This window comes from Festucalex cinctus, chromosome 6, assembly GCF_051991245.1.
Source record: "Festucalex cinctus isolate MCC-2025b chromosome 6, RoL_Fcin_1.0, whole genome shotgun sequence".
Lineage (NCBI taxonomy): Eukaryota > Metazoa > Chordata > Actinopteri > Syngnathiformes > Syngnathidae > Festucalex > Festucalex cinctus.
Genome location: NC_135416.1, coordinates 13,309,810 through 13,321,743, shown reverse-complemented (window position 1 = coordinate 13,321,743; position 11,934 = coordinate 13,309,810).

Sequence of the window (11,934 nt, the reverse complement as noted above, 5' to 3'; positions counted from 1 at the left end):
CTGACATTATGACGCGTGTTAGCGTGTTAGCGCGTGTGGTATATTATGATATATAATAACTAAGATAATGTTTACATAGCCTTTGCTATAATTTAGCGAGACTAAAGGAAGGAGTAGGCCCTAAATAAGGGCAGTGACGTCTGCATTTCAGAGACTGTCTTGACTAAGGGGGTTGAGACTTTCTGAGATAAGAACTCTGGGGCCAGTATGACCTGTCGGGTCCTGGAGGGGGTTTCGGTTCGCGTAGAATGAAGAATTCAGAGGAGTGTCCTTGCCTGAGGGGCATTCTTTTGAAGCGTAGTCCTTACAAAAGGTATATAAGACCCGTCAGTTTTGAGAACAGGGCCGCCCGCCATTTTTTTTTTTTTTTTGAGACTGTGAAAGCATGGCTTTAGCCATCAGAAATGAAATTATTTTCCAATATACCAAAGCTGAGTCATGAAGCCTTTTCTTCAATTGTCAATCAACAGGCCTGGGCCAGCTCTCCATGCTCACAGAACATACACAACGCGCGCTAACAGTGCTAGCGGCCGCAGCAAGAGCAATCGGACTATTTTCAAAGGCAGTTTAATTGACGTGATGACTGCACACTTTGATGCTGACTGACTGACACAGATGCGCTTCCTCGTGATCAGATTAACAAACCGGGATTACTCAATTGAGCAGGTGCGGTCAGCAAAATCACAACTGTGGTCCTGATGTCATTTTGTCGCACAGACCAAAAACTACTCAACTTTATTTCATAAAGCATTTTAAAACAGCCATCGCTGCATACAAAGCATACAAAGTGCGTGCATGGAGCACAAATCAGTCGCGGACTAAAAGCAGGTTAAAAATAAATAAATAAAAAAACAGTTCTTGCGCTTATTGTTGTGCAGTTTTTTACCATCCTTGAATGTAACATTTTATGCACAAGAGCCCTTTGCGCTTTGGGGGAAAGACAACGCAGTATGTGGTTGTTGTTTTTTTTTTACTTTTTGTTGTTGAAGCTGTATCTTTTATACATGCATTGAGCATTACATATATTACAGGTACAGTAATGTACAATGGTTCAATAAAAGCAAACTTGTGTGGTCCTATGTGGACCCCAGTGGCGCTGATGCAAAATTGTGGCCCCCTCCATTTAAGTCGTAACACAACCCTCTTCATTGTTCCCTCACTTTTCCACAATAGGTGAATTAGTAGATGAGCCAAGGTCATAAAAAAAATCAATAACTGCTAATATTGTCCTTCACCTAAATGCATGAGCTCTTCTTGCAGAGTTGGCAAACGAGCCTTTGAATAATTGCCTTCAATTAACTTGAGAAATGAGTCACGAATTGGCCTGACTAAGTAGGTGTCAGAGTGTAAGAGTAACGGGTTTGTTCTAAAAATAGTGGACTTGCTAAAAAGAATTAACAGACGAAAAATGTCAGCATCTTAAAAAAAAAAATCTATATATATATATCATGGTAGGATTACAATTTACCAAATAGTCTATATTTTGTTTTAAAATATAATAGAGTGTGCTGAATGAAAGAAAGACCAGTTTTTATTTACTCAAATATTGGGGAAAAAAAGAAGAAAAAATAGCAGCATGAATAAAGAATTTTGGGGTACTCTATCGAAAATAGGGTGGGGTGATAATCTCTGGAAAACCTGCAAAATATTGGGGTACAACCCAAGGTAAGCCCCATAATGTGTGAGTTATGGACCCAAAATAATACAAATATGCAATAGAGTGAATCCACAATGAGTGAAACTGTGAAGTAGTGAGAGACCACTGTACTTATTTTTTTAAATTGGAACTAAGGCCATTGTGAGTTTCCCAACAATTTGGCTGAATTCCTAATTGCACTTCATGACCCTTAGCTACTTTTTGTAGTCATTGGGAAGACGCCTAGAGGGCAGTAGCCAAAACTGTATACGCCTGTCATGACAATAACAGGCAGTAATGACAACATTTTGAGAATTCTGAGAAAGTTCAATTTGACAACCTGAGAATTGAGATTTGAAAGGCTTGACGTGAAAAGGGCTTATCTCAAATGCAACAATATTGTTTTACTGAACTTGAACGGGAAAAAAGGCAACATCATTAAAATTCAAACCAGTTTGTGGATGAAAACTTTTAGCAAGTGCTCAATGTGTCCACCACAGCCAGCACGGATAACATCAATCCGATTTGCGAATTCCTCCCACACGTGCTTCAGGATGTCACGCTCCACCGTGTTGTTATTCCATCTTCCAGGTTGTCAATGTTTGCTAGACGTGGCGGAACATTTGAAATTCCAAGTGACATTCCAAAGTTTTTCCTGGATTGACGTCAGAAATAAACATGCTTCTCTAGTTGTGACATCATTTGAATACAAGCATTGTTTTTAAAACCTGAAAGAATAATTTCCATGAAGTGACACAAAATCAGAGGCGGAGTAATATCGTGTGGAATGCTTGCAAAGATAAATTTAGCATATGTCATTCACATTTCCTCTATTGTGGTGAAAACAGTTGTACTATATTAGAAGTAGCAACCAAGTACAGTAAACACGACACAAAAAATTGTCTATTTGACTCACACAAACAATGATGTTATCTCAGCTGACTCAAAAAAAAGAAGAAAAAAGAAAAAAACAAAACAACAACAACAAAATAAGCATTCCTCGAGCCCCATGGACACCCTGAACTCAACAGACCAGTTTAGATGGCAGCGTGAGTAGTTTAGCTGGATGAATGCTCAGATGAGTGCATGTTGCCCTCTGCTGGATAAAGACAGCAGCCGGGAAAGTCACATATACTAAATTGCACAGTACCATTATCCCAGAGCAGCTGCATACACACACATTCTTATAATTTTGTCCGAGATAAATGGACATCAAGTTGGCATGCAAATTTACATCATCACAGGTTCCGAATCCTTATGTGTGACTTGAAACACTTAAGTATTTCTCTTGAAGAGGTTCAAGTAGGATAACATGATAATTCTAACACCTCTGACCTGTCATTGAAATGTAAACAAAAATTCTACTATTGCTTTCTCCCTTTTAATTAATCAGGTACTGTTTTGAATTGGTTTCAATCCTGCCTTACTGACTTAAAATTGTATGTCACCATAGGCAAAGCCTCACTGTCAAGAAGTCACAGGTTGGAAAGTGGAGTTTCCTCAAATGTTCTATTTTACTTCCAAGGATTTTATACATGTCGCCTCTTGACAGGATCATAAGGTGGCTTCACATTTATGCTGATGCTTTCTTTACATTTGTTCTTTTTTCTTTTTTCTCGAGTGACCACAACCAGGTAGATACTCTTTTGTGGCTGTATTTAACTTATCCAACCCCAGCCATTTTCACTGAAGCAATTAATTTTCAATCGTCTTCTCGAGCCTGTATTGAGTGAAATCAAATGTTTTTTTTTCTATCCAGTCCCAATCCTCCCTGGGACGCTTCCTGGTGCCGTTAGGAAAGGTGAGAGTGCGGAAACATGTATTTTTGACTTGATTTTGTTGCTTTTTTTGGGGGGGCCCAATTCCATATTTTGCTTCCATGGTTGGCATTTACTGGGCCACACTGTGGTTAAAGGTATTATTGCATGGTTTCAAAAAAATATTAAATTAATATCGTACAATCTATCGATGCCCTGGAACCTATTGGTGAATAAATTAGCTCATTACATAATAATTACGGAGATACCAGATATGCATTTTAAAAAAATAAGTACTGAAGATTATGGCAAACCCTAATTATTAAGTGGTCTGGCTGTCATCAGCATCAATGGGGAAATTGCTCAGAAACTCGCATATGATGCCGACGTGTGTCACGATTGGGATGGGGGGGGGGGGGGGGGTTGGGGGGGGGGGGGGGCGGAGGCAGGACCCAAATGCAGGGGGCAACAAAAACGGGGCAAGGCAGGGATGCAAGTAAAAAAGGGGTTTAATTAACAAAAAGGCAAACGAGGTACTCTGTGAAAATAACAAAATTAACAAGAGCCATAAAATAGACTAAAGCAACAAAAATAGGAGGGAAACAAGACATGGCATGGAAGACAACATGGGATGACTAGACTGTAACAGCAACAATGACTCAACAAGAACTGAAGGAAAGCAGGGTAACTAAATACACAGGGTAACGAGAAAACAACAGACACCTGGGCAAGATACAAGAGGCTTGGGGAGCTGATTGGTCAACACACTGGGAAGGGAAGACACACTCAGGTGGACGTGGTTAGACATAACGGGACAAGGGAAGAGACAAGGAAAACATGACAAATAACCAAAAGAAAACAAAATCCCACCCCCACAAAACCAAAACATGACAACGTGTGCCTCTGTAGGACCTTTAACAGCTGCTGTTTGCACTTTAAAATTTGTATTTAAAGTTCCTTATTTAGCAACAATAAATTTAATAATAATGCAAATATTTGTGGAGACCGGGGCTAAATTGTATTTTACAAATTTAAACAAGTGCAGAATTTCACAAGTTACTTCATGTTAAAGATTAGCTAGATCTTAATATAAAAAGTAAAATGCACTGAGCTGTCACCATCTTATAAATGCAATTATGCCATCTAGTGGCACACTTCTTTTAAATTTAACTCAATTTTATGAATTATTATGAAATTACTATCAATGAATAAAACATGCAGCCATATTAACATTTGTTTCATATTTTGCACTTTTTTATTGTACAGTAAGAACATATATAAAAATTGCGATTAACTATTGAAGTCATTCGATTAATTATGATGAAGAATTTTAATCGCCTGACACCTCTAGACAAAAATGTTGAAAATTCTGAGAAAATGAGATTTGGATGACCTGAGAATTAAGGTTTGAAAGGAGACCTGACGTGAACAGGCCTTACCTCAACTGCAACAATATTATTTTACAGAACTGAAATGAAAAAAGGTAACATCATTAAAAAGACAAACCAGTCTGGGGATGAAAAGTTTTATTCCCCTCATTTACATATTTTCACACACACCGCTGTGTGTGACTGTGGATGACAACCGATTCTCACAGCAACATGGTGAATCGCTTGGTTTTCATTGGCAATATATATTTTTCATTAGCTTATTGAAGTTCAGTCAAGTTTTCCAAGATAATCAAGCAGCAATAATAGGTAGTAATCATCAAATATTTGTTTTGTCTAAATTAGTAGTGAAAAGAGAGAGATGAGTCAGTCAAATTTCTGGTAGGATTGTAGGATGCTCATCGCGGTTCATCCTCCCAAACAAATCTGATAAAATGTAGTTAGAGTTGTTACCAAAAAAGCAACCAAAGATACAGTCGTAGGGTAAAATTCATAATTACAGATTCTACTGTTTAAATGTGATATTTTACAACTGGCCACCAGATGTAGCTCTGGAGAGACATTTTGAACGTTCCAAAAGAATCTCAATCATTTATTCAAAATGATTCGATCGTTTCAGTGTCCTATTTCTGCCATCCCGAGTAGCGACAACAAGGAGCTAAGTGCACGCAACAGCATGATGAGACAACAAGGCACACAAGTGGCTGGAGTGAGCTGATTGGTGAACACGAGGAACATGGCTGACAAGACCAGGTGGAAATAATGAGTGAAGGAGCAGACAGTAGGCACAAACATGACAAAGAATGACAAGTACACATCTTTTGTCACCTTTGACACTCGGATGACAATATTCATCATGTACTCGCTAAGTTACTTTATTGGTCATAAAGTTAATGGCTATGTTATTAACTATTATTATAGTTTGGTTTTTGGTTAATTTGTTTGCTGTCTGTATGTATGCGTTAGAGTGAATGGATGGTTGTCGATTTTCACTAATAGTAGATAAGTGGGTTGCTTATTGCTTCCTTAAGTTTGTTTTGAATCTGTAATACGACTCACTGATATTGTCATTCTGGATAACCCTCTGATGTTTTCACCTACTTGTTTTTACCTGTTGTAAATCAAAAGGCCTTGTATGTCTGGAACAGACAGCATCACTGTGTTTTTCAAATCATAAAAATTCTGAATAAAAAGATTTACACAAAAGTTAATGGCTCTTGGAGCATCAGTGCCAAAGTCACCAACGTCAGGGATATGGTTGCCAGTGAGAACGCTGTAGGCCGGGATGCATCTGGAGGAATTGAGAACAGGATGGGTCAATACAAAAGACAATGCATGAAAGGAAACTTCCACGTATGAACCAAATAGTCAAAAGACAATCTGATAATGAAAAATAATATGGGCTTCAGTCAATATTAATACCGGACCTGCTGTTGTGGTGGTCCTGGAAGGTGCCATTGTGGTGGTCCCGGAAGGTGACATTGTTGTGCTTCCGGAAGGTGACATTGTTGTGCTTCCGGAAGGTGACATTGTTGTGCTTCCGGAAGGTGACATTGTTGTGCTTCCGGAAGGTGCCGTTGTTGTGGTTTCAGAAGGTAACTTTGTTGTTGCAACTACAGCTATAATGATACAATTGAGAGAAGAACTGTTAACAACAAAGGAATTTTGTTAAAGTATTAAATTCAACCTCTGATGTAATTATTATTATTTTTTTTAAGCAAAGTACTGTACTTTTGGATTTTCCCTAAAACAGGTGTTGGGTGTTTATTCAATCACAAGTTTCCTGAAATGGGTCCTCATTGGAACGTTGGACCGCTCACGTTTTGTTGTTGTTGTTGTTGCTTTAATCATCATTTGGAATCACGCGATGCAAAACTTTGAAAATTCACTCTCCGATCTTAGCGTACGTAATGTTGCCTAATACCTTAAGTAAAATGGTTTGGCAGGCAAATAATGTGATTGTAAAATGGAATCTGCACATTTTATTTTGGAATATGGACAAAATCTTACGGGATGCAACAATGGTTGACACATTCACAGGGAGGGTAAAGGTGGAGTTGTTGCTTGCTGCCTCTACCAGAGTGTTTTGCACAGAAGTAACATTTGGCACTGTTTCAGAGCTGCTGAATATCAACCGAGATTGGACCACAACTGAACCTTCACTGAAAAAAAAAAAAACATGAATATTGTGACACGCCCAATATATTGGGTTTACATGTTGCTGCTACGCTAAGACAAACATTCATTAACAAATTTGATGAAAAAAGGAAGACTGTAACATACCTAAAAGAAAGGACTTCAGATCGATTGAATGTTTCTCCAAAACGAGCGGAATATACAACATTGAGCTGTGGAGAGGGAATATTAATTATAGCATTATCAATTCTTTTTCCTGTGTCATTGTATAGGTGTCCAACTCTGGTCCTTGAGGGCTGCAGTCCTGCATGTTTGAGAGGTTTCCCTTCTCAAAAACACCTGATTCACTTTGAAGAAACCTGATAACGATCCTGATTATTTGATTCAATTGTGTTTGAGGAAGGAAAACTCTAAAACATGCAAGACAGCGGCCATCGAGGACCGGAGTTCGACATCTGTTGAAAGTATGAAGGGTTTCCCCTCAAAATAAAGAATTAGTCTCAATACATATACATTAATGAACATACAGGGTGTCCCATACTTATTTTACCTTTAAAAATACTGATACTCTACGAAAACGTGTTCAAATAAAGCAAAGTAGATTGTAATCATGCTGATTGCTGGCTCAGGAAATGATTGCATGCTTGCATATGCTATCTTAACATGTTGCAAATATCCTGTTACTGTTGTAACCTGTGGCCCAAGAGATAACCAGATCTTTTATATTGGAATTCCAAGGCCATTGTGTATCAGGAAATGATACAAAATATGAATCATCTCAAGTAGTGTAACTCCAATGGTGCCATTCCAAGCAATAATCATCATTACCAGCTGTGCAACAAATATGTGTTCGTCATCCATTATATGTGCTTTCAAAAGAATGGTTGTCATGTCGAGCAGGAATCACCAACCTTTGTGAAAGTGAGAGCTACTTCTTGGGGACTGATTAATTCCAATGGCTACCAGTAGTGTTGTTCCGATACTGCAGAGGCGCCGATACTGCATTAAAACAGTGGTATCGTTATCGGTGACTACTCACAAGTAGAATGCCGATACCATTAATTCTGACGCTAATATAGGATTTTGGATGCAGCATTTTGTGTCTTCCTCGTGCACGACATTCACTGATATGTGACATGTTCACTGCATTCCGATCTAAGATATCCTATTGGCCCTTGAATGCTCTGAACCAATGGCAGGACAGCTTTTTCTTGTTGAGAAAAAAACAAACAAAAAAAAAAAACTTAGGTATCGTATGGTATCGGTATCGGCCGATACTGCAAAGCTGGGTATCGGAATCGGCATCGGGGGCCAGAAAACGGCATCGGAACAACACTAGCTAGTTTCATACACACACTTCGGAAATAACAAAATTGCTAACATTACCGTATATGGTAATAATTATGGATTGGCGAGTATCGGTAACAGGTAGGTACTGAGCCGAGTACCTTTTGTTCGCATTTGCCGGATTAGAAAGTTGCATCTCCTCATTTGAGACTGTTTCACTTTTCTTGATTGTTTTATTATTATTATTTTATTTTATCGTTTCCTTCTTGCTTCTATTTCCTATCGCAGTAGTTTACAAAGTTTTCAAAGGTTACAAGTAGATTTTCCTAAATAGTCTAGAACATAAACATTCACAAAATCAAAACCTGATTGGGTGTGCGTGCGTGTGTGTTTATCAATTTATATTAACCTCTGAGATTAACAAAGAACTCAGAAAATTGTTAAAGGTACAACCTTCATTTTAATGACTGATTTAATTAGGTTATCGTAGGTTATACTGATAAAATGATCAAAAACAGATGTGGTGCTCCGTAGGCTAGTCTGAAAATTAATTTAAATATTAAATTTGAGGGGGTGGCACGTCCGCTTCCCAGTTCTGAGGTCTCCGGTTCGAGTCCAGGCTCGGACCTTCCTGGGTGGAGTTTGCAAGTTCTCCCCGTGCCCGCGTGGGTCTTCTCCGGGTACTCCGGTCTCCTCCCACATTCCAAAGACATGCATGGCAGGTTAATTGGGCGCTGCGAATTGTCCCTAGGTGTGCGTGTGGGCGTGGTTGGTTGTTCGTCTCTGTGTGCCCTGCGATTGGTTGGCAACCAGTCCAGGGTGTCCCCCGCCTACTGCCCAGAGCCAGCTGAGATAGGCGCCAGCAGTCCCCGCGACCCTTGTGAGGAATAAGCGGTCAAGAAAATGGATGGATGGATGGATTAAATTTGAGTCTCTTCAATTAATGAGTCTATTGACAATTTACTAATTAACAATTATTAATGTAATAATTAACTGAACCGATTTACCCTACATAGGGAACCCACGTAATTGTCTCAGTAATTGTACAATTAACGCAGTTTGCAAAAACTTTTGCCAGACTGTAATGTTAGATGAATGAAATATGAAACTGTAATAAATGCCCATATCAGAGATTATCTCGGTGTCTATGAAGCTTCTTTTTCTTATTTTTAGGTCTAAATAGCGTTAACCAAGTTATTGTATACTGTAGGACAGTAACTTAAAGTATTATAATACTTAGCCCTAACTAAATTACATGAGTAGTAGTTTAATTTTATAGTAGATAACATATTTTTCATGGTTGCCTCATAATAAACACGGTATATTTTACATTACAAACTGCTCCTAATTAATTCATGAAAGTGTTATTGTGCATAATTACTAATGACAGCTTTTTCTTATGTTACCGTTTCTAAAATGGCATTTTTGTAGAAGCAAAAAAAAAAAAGGATAATTTAGAGCTTAGCCTCTTCTCCAGGGGCCACAAACCACTGACGAGAGGCATCGGTACTCGGAATCGGTAAGGATTTGCACTGATATCAGTCTGAAAAAAGTGGTATTGAACATCCCTACGAAGAATTCAAGATAATTTTCAGCAATTATCAACAATAATTTAGAAAACAAAGACTGTAAATATCAATATGCAACATTTACTTTCTATAAATCTCTGCAAGTATTCATATTTACAAATGAGTACTTCACTGATGAGCTACATTTAGAACAGGTCCACAGGTCATGCGGGCTACCTGGTGCCCAAAGGCACCATGTTGGTGACCCCTAATGTAGAGCATATCAATATAAATTAAAACAAATTTAATTAAAAGAAAAAGACAGAAACAAAACAGAAGTTTTGAAGTGTATGGAACAACCTGTACACTATTTGTATTGTATATAGAGTATACATTTCTTTTAAAAAAACAAACGTGACTGGAACAATTACCTGGGATTCTATTTGGGCCGCCAAATCTTGAAACGCAGAAGAAGATGGATCGGCAAGTTCTGGTGTGAATGTCTGGTCCAAACTAAATCCCAGGTTCACCCTTGGTTGCGTGGGTGCTATTGTTGTTGTGGTCACAGAAGGTGCAGTGGTTGTGGAACCAGAAGTTGTGGAACCAGACATTGTTGTGGACAAGGAAGCGGCAGTTGTTGTGGAACTGGAAGTTGTTGTGGATATGGAAGGGACAGTTGTTGTGGACCCGGAAGTTGTTGTGGACATGGACCTGGCAGTTGTTGTGGGCCCAGAAGTTGTGGAACCAAATGTTGTTGTGGAGATGGAAGCGGCAGTTGTTGTGGAACCGGAAGTTGTTGTGAATCCGGAAGTTGTTGAACCAGAAGTTGTGGAACCAGAAGTTGCTGTGGATCCCGAAGTTGTTGTGGACCCAGAAGTTGTGGAACCGGAGGTTGTTGTGGCTCTGGAAGTTGTGGAACCGGAAGTTGCTGTGGATCCCGAAGTTGTTGTGGACCCAGAAGTTGTGGAACTGGGGGTTGTTGTTGCTCCAGAAGTTGTGGAACCAGAGGTTGTTGTGGATCCAGAAGTAGTGGAACCGGAAGATGTGAAACCGGAAGTTGTTGTAGACATGCGAGGGGCAGTTGTTGTGGACCCGGAAGTTGTGGATCCGGAAGTTGTTATTATGGACCCAGAAGTTGTTGTGAATCCGGAAGTTGTGGAACCGGATGTTGTAGACATGGAAGGGGCAGTGGACCCCGAAGTTGTTGTGGACATGTTAGGGGCAGTTATTGAGGACCTAGAAGCTGTGGATCTGGAAGTTGTTGTTGTGGACCCAGAAGTTGTGGAACCGGAGGTTGTTGTGGCTCTGGAAGTTGTGGAACCGGAAGTTGCTGTGGATCCCGAAGTTGTTGTGGACCCAGAAGTTGTGGAACTGGAGGTTGTTGTGGTTCCAGAAGTTGTTGAACCGGAGGTTGTTGTGGATCCAGAAGTTGTGGAACCGAAAGATGTGAAACCGGAAGTTGTTGTAGACATGCGAGGGGCAGTTGTTGTGGACCCGGAAGTTGTGGATCCGGAAGTTGTTATTATGGACCCAGAAGTTGTTGTGGATCCGGAAGTTGTGGAACCGGATGTTGTAGACATGGAAGGGGCAGTGGACCCCGAAGTTTTTGTGGACATGCGAGGGGCAGTTGTTGAGGACCTAGAAGCTGTGGATCCGGAAGTTGTTATTATGGACTCAGAAGTCGTTGTGGATCCGGAAGTTGTGGATCCGGAAGTTGTTATTATGGACCCAGAAGTTGTTGTGGATCCGGAAGTTGTGGAACCGGCTGTTGTAGACATGGAAGGGGCAGTGGACCCCGAAGTTGTTGTGGACATGCGAGGGGCAGTTGTTGAGGACCTAGAAGAGGTGGATCCGGAAGTTGTTGTTGTGGACCCAGAAGTTGTGGAACCGGAGGTTGTTGTGGCTCTGGAAGTTGTGGAACCGGAAGTTGCTGTGGATCCCGAAGTTGTTGTGGACCCAGAAGTTGTGGAACCGGAGGTTGTTGTGGCTCCAGAAGTTGTGGAACCGGAGGTTGTTGTGGATCCAGAAGTTGTGGAACCGGAAGATGTGAAACCGGAAGTTGTTGTAGACATGCGAGGGGCAGTTGTTGTGGACCCGGAAGTTGTGGATCCGGAAGTTGTTATTATGGACCCAGAAGTTGTTTTGGATCCGGAAGTTGTGGAACCGGATGTTGTAGACATGAAAGGGGCAGTGGACCCCGAAGTTGTTGTGGACATGCGAGG